Genomic DNA, 8,647 nt, shown 5'->3' with positions numbered 1-8,647 from the left:
CTAAAAGGTTATGATCTGCAAAGCATCTGTTGTTCCAGACTTCTTGTCTCCCTCCCTTTTAGTTGTATCCGTTGATTTGTCCACAGCTCGGCTTGCACTGGGGTTGCAGCACTGTGTGGAAGTGCAGGGCATTGTGTCACAGACAAAGCTGGAAGAGACGTTCTTGGGTTTGGAGAGCTGGAGGTAAGAGGGCAGCAGGTGGAGGCTTTCAGTCTTCAGAGGGTTTTAACTGACAGTAAATCAAAGTTCATACTGTATAAAGCTGGGCTTTATTTGTTTTCAGTTCTGAGATGCTGTGAAAATCGTGCCAACACTTGTACATTGTCTGCACTAAAGCCACCAAACGAGGCTGAACTCATGTGTCAGTTTCTAACCAATCCTGCTGTCACTGTTTGCAGGCAGGCTTTGGCCCGAGCAGGAGAGGGGTGTGAATGGAGGGGTGTTCTCTTTCAGCTGAGTGCTGGTCTGCTCAGCTTTTGAGGTGTGGAGTAACACAGGGAGCCAGCTGTGTTTCACTCCTGCAAGGTCCTACCTGTGTCTGCATCCCAGCCCTTCCAGAAGTCGAAGCAGAAGCTCTGGATTGAGGTGAAAGAGCAGGCAGCGTGTCCTGTTAGCACTGTTTGGGTGTGGGGAATGGTGGCATCGGGAACTTGCCACCACTGCCCCTTGTACCTGTAAGGTTGGCACAGCCTCTGTCCATCATTCCTATGCACCAGAAACTGTTCCAGGAGTGGAGCTAGGAGAGAACCTGGCAGCAGGAAGAGCAGGGGGATCTTAAGAGCATTTTGTTCATTCTTGGTTCTCACGGACATTGAGATTCTGCAAATCTGTTTCAGTGACAGCCAGCTGGTGGCAGGGGTGAGTTCTGGGGTTAGGACAGCCAAGTTGCCCTGTCCTCAGCCCTCAAGCAGCTGCTCTGTGTGACAGTGTGGCTGTGGCAGCTGCAAGCAATTGGGCTCCTGGATCAGAAATTGCCCTCACCTGAGAGCTGATAACTGACAATGCTGTGCACTTTCTTATCCTTAAAACTTTATCTGCAAAGCCAAGGAAGGTCTTAGCCTTTGAGGACTAAACTGTGTGTCCTCCTTTGTCTAGAGAAAGAGACTGGAAATGGGATAGGTCGTCCCTTCTAATCTAATCCTGGTAGTTTGGGAGCAATGAAGAGAATGAGGAGGACAGACAGCTGCTCATTTGGAGCAGTGGAGGTTGGATGAGAATTTTTGAGAAGCCCCGTGCGTGTCCAGTGCAAACCTCTGCAGTTAAGCAGCCAAGAAATCAATAGGCTGGAAACCCTCAGGTGTAACTTTTGGCTTTATTTGCCCAGCTATTATCGTGTCTCATAGGTGTGTGTTTAATGTCTGTCCAGGCACCCCTGCACGGCCCCTGGGATTTTTGTTTGCTGTGTTTCATGCGGTGGCCTTCGCAGTTAGAGAGGTAGATAAAATTGACTGTGGTAAGGAGCAATACCAGAGATGGCCAGCGGGTGCCAGACCAGCTCCACAAAATTCCTTGCATCACGGGGCAGCAGGAGCAGCCTGTGACTCGCCTTGGAGGACGGCGTAAGCGCATCGTTACTAAATGCACCCTGCTGTAAGGTGGGGTGGTTCACGTTCTTGCTTGTCTTGCTTCTAAGTCCTGCTTCCGAAGGGACTTAGTACCCCACCAGCACGTGGGTCTTCTCCTTTTAGTCCCACTGTCTTATAGGAGAAGTGTGTCTTGGTGTTGATGTAAGATGGCTCTTAGCTCAGAAGTGGGGTACTTTGCTCTCCTGGAAGCTTGACGTTTAAATGAGATTTCAATTCAACTTGGAAATAGTATATTTGTGGAAGGACAAAATGCATTTTGAGCAGATTAATAGTTTGATGCACAGAAAAGGGAGAGGGTGACATGAATGAGAAGGGAGGGGAAAATTGAAGAAATGTTGTAGGGTTTTGGCAGTTTTTATTGGCGAGAGGCTGATGCATTTTAACAGAATTTAAGCTGATCTTTTCTTTAGAATTGTTTGGTTCTAAAGTGCCTTTGATATTTTATCTTTTTTAGGTACTCACAAAAGAATCCCCAGTTATGTCAGTTTTGGCTCTTGGTGTTTCTGTTGCCGTAAATTTTGTTTTTAAATTCAAATCCATTGAATTCATCCATCTTGAATTCAGACTTCAACTGGAACATTTTGTTTCCCTCTCAGTCCTGTCCAGGAGAGCTGCTGAGGCATGGCAGCAGTGGGAGTGAAATCCTGCTCCAGAGCCATTCAGCAGATGTTCTGAAGTGCTCTGGGAAGCAGTGGTGTTCCCAGGACTAGCCATAGTCCAGCATTTAAAGAGGGATGTATTGCTAGCAGTGCTGCAATCCAAACTATTTTGAAAAGGTGACCAAATTCTGAATTGCTTCTGTTGTTTGGCCAGGCAGTTAAATATCTTAAATACCCTTCAAAGAGGAAATATAAGTACTGGGGATTGGAAGAAACAAAATGACCATCAGGGCAGGTTTTTCTTCTTGTCTTTCAGTCCACAGCTCCAAGCCGTTGCTTGCTTTGCAAAATGGAGGACATGCAGAGGACACAAACCTGCTGTAGTATTCCTGTTCCATCCACACTGCCTGGGACCTGTTCCCAGGCCTTGGTGGGCCATCACACGGACAAGTCTCAGCGTGTGCTCCTTTGAATGTGACCTTTGGCCCTTTGTCTCACCCTGCATGGGTCTGTGTTCTCTGTGGGAAAGGATGCTGCCATGTTCTGGAAATGATGGAATGGCAGGGAAAAAAAGACAGACCTTCATGTTCACTTTTTACGTAAGGCAGAGATAGCATTTCTGGAGTTTAAGTGCACTCAGGGACCATGAAGAATGCCATCCAACCCTTGTGAGAAGATGTCTGTGGAAATGGGAGTTAAGCACACTCTGTGTTTCCCAATTAGTTGGCACAGTGTGTTTCTCTGGTGCAGGAAGCTTTGCTGGTGTGAGCAGAATCTCATCTTTCATTGATTCCTTTTTTAAGTGTACCTTGAGTTTCCATGGCTTCAGAAAGCACTTCCCAAGAGAACCAAATTCTTACTCGTCTCAGCATCACTTTATTTGTCATACCTTCTGTTGGTTATCACCTCTCACTTGCCAGGGCCAAACAAACAGAGCTATTTGAGAAAACCAGCATTTAATGCTGATTTGTATGCTAGTGCTCTATTATCTTGGTGAGAGAGAAGGTTTGGAGGCTTTCACCTGCTCCAGCTGTCTGAACTGCAGCATTCTGCACTTCTGTACTCTCAAAGGTTTTAATGGCTGATTTCACAGGGAACAATTCTAGCTCAGTATGTGAAGGGTGGAAAAGCTGACAGAGTGCTTGGGAGCTGTGTGTGTGTTTGCAAGAAATCCGTGTTCAATAGAGATGGTGGGGAAACAAAACTGAGCCACCATGCAAGTTCAACTCGGATATGTGCCTCCAGGGAAGAGCTCGAGTGCAGCCCTGTACTTTCCTTTTAGAAATACCAATTCAGCTGCAAGCAATGAGAGGCCTTAGAACAGCTGTAGCTCTCTTCCTGTGCTTTCCAGATCCTGCCAAAGGTGGCCTCCAGGAGTTATCAGAATGTTTTATGCTGGTGCCTCTTGCCTTGTATTTGAGTTATCTTGTAACAACCAGAGTGGGCTGTGTGAAGTCTGGTCCCCCCGTGTTTCTCCTGGAGCTTACATGGAGATGCTCCATTGTTGATGTCCCCTAGTCAATCCAGTGGAGCAATGTCACCTATGGTGGTTGACCCTGGCCAGCCACAGGCTGCCCACCCAGTTGCTCTCTTGCTCCTCTTGCTCCTCAATGGGACAGCAGGAGAAGGAAAGAAGGAAGAAGGAAAAAAGCTCATGGGCTGAGGTAAAGACAGGGAGATCGCATCCCAATTCCCACTGGAACTGTGGCAGGATTGGCCCTGACCAGCCTGGGCTCCTCCTTACAGAGGCCCTGCTGTGCCACCCATCTCTGCCTGTGGAGGGTGGACCTGGTTGTGCAGCTGTGACTTCCAGCTGCCAGCACTGTGCATGAAGCCTGAGCAGGTATTTATAAATCAGCTCCTGGGGATGTGGCTGAGGAAGGCTGAGCAAGCTGGGGTTCTGCTGCAGGGATTGCTGCTGTAATGAACATGCTAGCTGCTCCTATTTCTGTATTATTTATCACCCCAGGGCCTTTGAGAGCTTTGCAAAACTTCCAGTCATCATTTGTATTTTCAGGTGGCGATAGTGCCCTGTCAGAAACTAAAGTTCACTTACTCAAAATCTGACCTGCAGAGGTCCTAAACATTTTTTCTGGCCTTAAGATTTATATTTCTCTGCAGGACAGGCAATGAACAGACAGCAAATCTAGCCCAGCTTCTGCAGACTTCCACTTTTCATGCCCTTCTTTGGCTTTGTTCACTTTTGGACATAGGAAGTGAATGCAGTTGGGAAACACAGTGTTTTCTGTCAGGTCAGTCAGCCAAACCATCACAGGGTTTCATCAGCCAGCTCCAATGTGTTGCATGTTCACATCTGGAGGCTCTTTTTTTGTCTTCCTCCCTGTAAGCACTACAGTTTGCTGCAGAGACAGACTATTATTATTCCTTTACCTCTTCGTGGCCGCTGGCTCACTCAAGGCAGCTGCTGCCAGCTGGCTGGTACTGACCAGAAAATAGGCATTTGTCCTGCACTGGGTCCTCTGGGTACCATGGTGTGGGGCTCTGAGCACCAGGGCAGATGCAAGACTGCTCTGCAGGCATGAGCCCATGAACACTTAGGCTCTCTAGGAACTTAGTTCCTGTGGAGCTAGGTAACACCTTCTAGGCTGGGTGAATGGAGGCTTTAAATATGTCAGGGATGCCTGAATGGTGGACCTAGGCCCTGAAAAAGACAGAGGTGCTTAACTGCTGTAAAGAGCAGGGAATAACTGCTGAGCTGTGGGAACTGTTATATTTTAAGGTTTCTACAGATCTAAGAACAGTACTGGGACTTGAGTGGAATAAATAGAAGAGTAATAAAATGGACAGTTAAATTGGTCACTTTGGAGGACATGCTTATGCTTACGCATGTCAGCCCTGTACCTCATGCTCCCAAGGCTTGTTACTCATCATGAAACATCACAGTACAAAACTCACATCCTGTGTTAGACCTGAGTGAAACTGCTTCAGATCATTGAGAATTCTGCTGTCAGGAACAGGACAAAATACTTTGGATGCTCACTTGTAACTGTCCTGGATTTCTGCAGCCATTTATGAAAACCTGCTGTAGGCAGAGTGTCTGGAGTTGGTTTGAGCCTTTATGAAAGATGTGTAGAACAGTATGCAGGGCTCTCCTAGCAGAAAAATGCTGGCCAGCGATCATATTTTAGTAGTCCCTTGGGATGGCTTCAGACAGGAACAGCTCCAAGGCTGCTGAGAGGAAGGCACAGAGGAAGACAGCCTTCATATTTCTGAGGGAAATTCTCTGACAACAAACCAACCTGAGCTGTCAAACAGCTGGCCTGACGTTTCGAGACATGGGCCAAGGGGGAAACCTTTCAGTGTGTTTGGTCAAGGCCGGGCTATGCTCAAGGCAAAGGTGTGTCAGTGTACTCGGCTCCTTCTCTCCTCATGGTGTCCAGCAGGCACAGGAGCCCACAGCTCCTGCAGAAACCATCACGGCACTCCGTGGGAGCAAACTTGTGTCCAGTCCTCACACAGAGCTCTGGTGTCCAGCACTGCACCTCCTTGGAATGAGGAATTGTTGCAGTGCTCTTGGAAGGAGCTAAGGAGGTTTGGCCTTCAGATCAGCTCCTTCCTAGCTCCTGATTTGCTGCCCTGGGTAAGCTGCTGCCTGTGGCAACACTTGGTTCACAGCTGACAGCCCTGCTCTGCTGGCGGGCAGCCATTGCAGGAGCTTTTGCTGGGGTCATTGAACCTTTCAGATCTTCCCAAGGAGAGCTAAGGAGGGAACTTGTCAAAGGAGCATTGCCTGGGCAAAGCTTTTAACATTAAATCTTTTCTCTGTGCTCATTGCCTCACACAGTAAATATTTGAGGAAGCAAGTTTACTGCTTCTGAAATTCCTCAAATCTATCAGTTTGCCCGTAACAGAGCACAATTTGGGATGTGCAATCTCACTTTAATTCATTGTGCAGAAAAATACAGGAGCACTTCTTGTGAGCTGTGTGTCTAACCTAAGTGACCTTGCCACCAAGAACTTAGAAAAGTGGGGAGCGATAGAATCAGTGGCACAAGGATCTGCAGTGGGATTCTCCCGCAGGCCTGAGGTCTCTGCTTTGGTGTACTGGGTGCTAATGATCCTGGAAAGAAGCTGGGAATTCCAGAGCATTAATTTCCGTTTGATGAAACCAGCAGAAGGGTGACAAGGAGTTCAGTTCCTGTCTACTGAAACATCACCGGGCCTGGAGCTGTTCAAGTGCAGCTGTGTTTGGTTTTCCCTCTTCAGAAAGTCATTTTGTAACACCTTTTTTCACTCAGCAGTGAATGACTGCCACTGGCCTCCTCTGTACCAAGAAGGGCCCCCACTCATTTTCCATGCTCCGATCAGCACAGGCAGCAGAAGGTGAATCCTGCACACCCAGGGCTCCCCCAGGCTGCAGGCATACTGCTCTGCCACAGTCATTCCAGCTGCAGTGGTTTCGCTGTGAGTGAGAAAGGGGTGGTTCTACATAGCTTTACTTTTGGTGTTTTCTGTATCACTTAGCTGGCCCCAGTTAGGCTCTCTGTGCTGAATTTAGGCAATGAAGCCTTTGAGCACCATGAAGGGAGGTGCCATAAGTAATGTCCTTCCTGGTGACGCTGTATAGCAAGCTAGTGTGGAGGTAGAACTGCTTGGGAGAGGAAAAAACTGGAGGCATGTGGAAGCTGGCTTTGTGTTACAGGTAAGCCAATGGCAGAGGCAGCTACAGGATACACTGGTTTCTGCTATTTAACTTTCATTTGGGCATTTTTAATACCTTAGGCAATGGGACATGGTCCTCGTCATTCAGGAGGCGATCTTACCCAGCCAAGAATTGCCATTGACATATTTCCTAGCTATTACCCCTATGAAATGAGACACAGGAAGATAGACCTGGCTCCCTGCTTTATGTACTAGTCCCACTCACAATGGGTCCCACAGAGAGCTTTGGCTGGAACTCAGGGGAACTGGAGAGTTTATCGTCTTTGGAGAAAGGGGCAGGCAACTCAGGAGGACTCTATGGATGTCATGAGGTTATGCAGGGACAAAATTAGAAGGGCCAAAACCTAAGTTTAATCTAATTCCTGCAGGGAAATCATAGAATCACAGAATGATTTAGATTGGAAAGGACTTTAAAGATCCTCTAATTCCAAAACCCTGGCTGTGGGCAGGGACACCTTCCACTAGACTGGGTTGCTCAGGGCCCAATCCGACCTGGCCTTGAACGCTTCCAGGCTTGGGGCATCCACAGCTTCTCTGGGTAACTTGTTCCCAGTGCTTCAGCAGCCTCACAGTAAAGAATTTCTTCCTAGAAACTTGTAAAAGAGAATAAAAATACTTCTGTAAATACATCAGCAACAAAAAGAGGGCTGAGGATAATCTCTTGTCTTTTATTGGATGTGAGGGGAAACATAGAACAAAGATGAGGAAATGACTTAAGTACTTAATGCTTTCTGTGCACCAGTCTTTAAAAGTAAGATCAGTTGTTCTTCAGGTACCCAGCCCCAGGAGCTGGAAGACAGGGAGAGGAGCAGAATGAAGCACCCCTAATCCAAGGGGAAACGCTCAGTGACTTGCTATGCCACTTAGACACAAGCAAGTCTATGGATCCGGATGTGATCCACTTGGGAGTACTGAGAGAGCTGGTGGATGTGCTCATCAAGCCACTTTGAATCATTGCTCATCAGTCCTGGTTAACTGGGGAGGTCCCGAGTGACTGAAGTTAGCAAATGGGACACCCATCGACAAGAAGGGTCAGAAGGAAGATCTGAGGAACTACAGGGTTGTCAGTCTGAACCCAGTGCCAGGGAAGGTCGTGGAGCAGATCACCTTGAGTGCCATCCCACAGCACATGCAGGACAACCCAGGCATCAGAGCCAGCCCACATGGGTTTATGAAAGGCAGGTCCTGCTTGGCCAAGCTGGTCTTCCACGACAAGGTGACCCTCTCAGTGGATGAGGGAAAGCCATCCCAGGAGCGTGTGACTGCAGCCGTGCCGGTGGAGGTGCCTGCGCTGGATGCACCCGATCCCCTTGGGAGCGTGCGTCTTATCGCGGACCCCATCCCTGTCTCGGGGTCCCCGGCCAAGCGACCGCGAGTGAGGGAGCAACGCCACAGGCACCGCGGGTGTTGTGGGCCACATGCAGCAGAGAGGCGGCCCCCACGAGCAGCCAGGAACCAGGCATCGGCATGGCAGGCTGCTCTGAGCGACCGGCTCGGAGAGCCCTGTGGAGGGAGAAGCGGCGGTTTCCACAGCGACACGAGAAGCCGTGCAGAGCAGCGCCGAGCTGAAACGGGGCCGCTCTCAAAGCAGCGTGGAGTTGGTGGAGCGGAACCGCTCACAGGCCACGGAGCCAGCGGCGATGGCAGCGCGGGGCCGCGCAGAGCCCAGAGACGCGCCGGAGCAGTGCCGCTCGGAGGGCGCAGAGCAGCCGCAACGCTGGGGCCTGACCGAGACATTGGAGTCGGCGAAGTGGCAGCCACGTGGGACAGGCACCCACG

This window comes from Aphelocoma coerulescens, chromosome 3 (genome assembly GCF_041296385.1).
Source record: "Aphelocoma coerulescens isolate FSJ_1873_10779 chromosome 3, UR_Acoe_1.0, whole genome shotgun sequence".
NCBI classification, from domain to species: domain Eukaryota; kingdom Metazoa; phylum Chordata; class Aves; order Passeriformes; family Corvidae; genus Aphelocoma; species Aphelocoma coerulescens.
The sequence above is the reverse complement of the archived record's forward strand: the minus strand, read 5'-3'. Positions refer to the sequence as shown.